The 1,251-nt window shown below is 56.3% G+C and overlaps 1 protein-coding gene across 2 annotated transcripts in view; it reads left to right on the plus strand.

Annotated features, from left to right (window-relative positions):
- CYB5R3 (cytochrome b5 reductase 3) overlaps window positions 1-1,251 on the plus strand; it is a 22,769-nt gene that overhangs the window by 5,532 nt on the left and 15,986 nt on the right. The gene's annotated exons all lie outside the window — the stretch shown is intronic.

Genomic DNA, 1,251 nt, shown 5'->3' on the forward strand with positions numbered 1-1,251 from the left:
GGGCCTCTCACTGCTGTGGCCTCTCCCGTTGCGGAGCACAGGCTCCAGACGCGCAGGCTCAGCGGCCATGGCGCAAGGGCTTAGTTGCTTCGCAGCATGTGGGGTCTTCCCGGACCGGGGCATGAACCCGCGTCCCCTGCATTGGCAGGCGGACTCTCAACCACTGCGCCACCAGAGAAGCCCTGGCTTTGACATTTTTGAAGAGTGGTGCCAGTTATCGCGGAGAAAGGCCCTCGCTGTTTCCTTGTGTCAGAGGTAGGTTGTGTGCTCCTGAAGGAAGGCACACAGCCGTGCTGGGCCCTTCTTGCTTCGTGTCAGGAGGTGCATGGTGTCAGCTGGCCCCTTTCCTGTGCTGCTCCCTGGTTAGGGTGGGGTCTGCAAGGTTCTCCACTGTAGGGTTGGTCTGAGCGGTCTTGAGGCTGTTGTTGTTCTCTTCCTGAGTCTCACTTGTGGTCCAGATAGTGGAGGCTGCCCAGGACTCGACTTCCGGATGGCCAAGGGTAGCTGCTGCACACAGATACCCAGTGAGGTCAAGTGCCTGCTGGGGGACAGCCTGGGTTAGCCATTTTCCATGGCTGATCTCCATCTTCACACCCAGAGAGTGTAGCTTATGACTCCCATTTCACAGATGGAGAAACAGGGCAGAGAGGCTAAGTGCTTTTCCCAGGGACAAAAATAGCTAGAAAGAGCGGCAGGCTGGTTGTCTTTCTTTGCAAGGGTGTCCTCTCCAGGTAAACCTAAGCAGTTTTATTTGGCCATGGGATGTGGGTTTTCTCTGTTTTTAAAAAATCCAGACTGCCTCTAGGGTCTTTGTGAGGCTGCGATATGGGGGGCAGGGGGCTGGCAAGGAAGAGGTTCTCTGGGCCACGCAAGAGGGTGAGTGATGATGAGGGTGAGGCCTGATGTTTAACAGTGTGATTGGGGAGGCAGGTGGACTCAGGTTTGAGTTGTAGCTCCCCACCTGCCTGCTGTGTGACTGTGGGTGAGTTGCTTCACCTCTCTGAGCTGTTTCCTCATCTGTAAAGTGGTGGTGATGACAGTGCCTACCTCATAGAGTTGTCGTGAGGTTAACCGCTGTGCAGGGCTCTGCATGATGCTGAGCAGTAGACTCTTAGAGCTTCAGGGGACCTTGCAGATCACCTGGTCCAGTTCAGTTCAGAGAGGGGAAGGGACTTGTCCAGAGTCACACAGCCAGCAAGGAGCAGAGCTTCCTAGTGTCTAGCTCAGTGCCTCGGCTGCCCCCCCCCCCCC

This window comes from Lipotes vexillifer, unplaced genomic scaffold, assembly GCF_000442215.2.
Source record: "Lipotes vexillifer unplaced genomic scaffold, Lipotes_vexillifer_v1.1 scaffold382, whole genome shotgun sequence".
Lineage (NCBI taxonomy): Eukaryota > Metazoa > Chordata > Mammalia > Artiodactyla > Lipotidae > Lipotes > Lipotes vexillifer.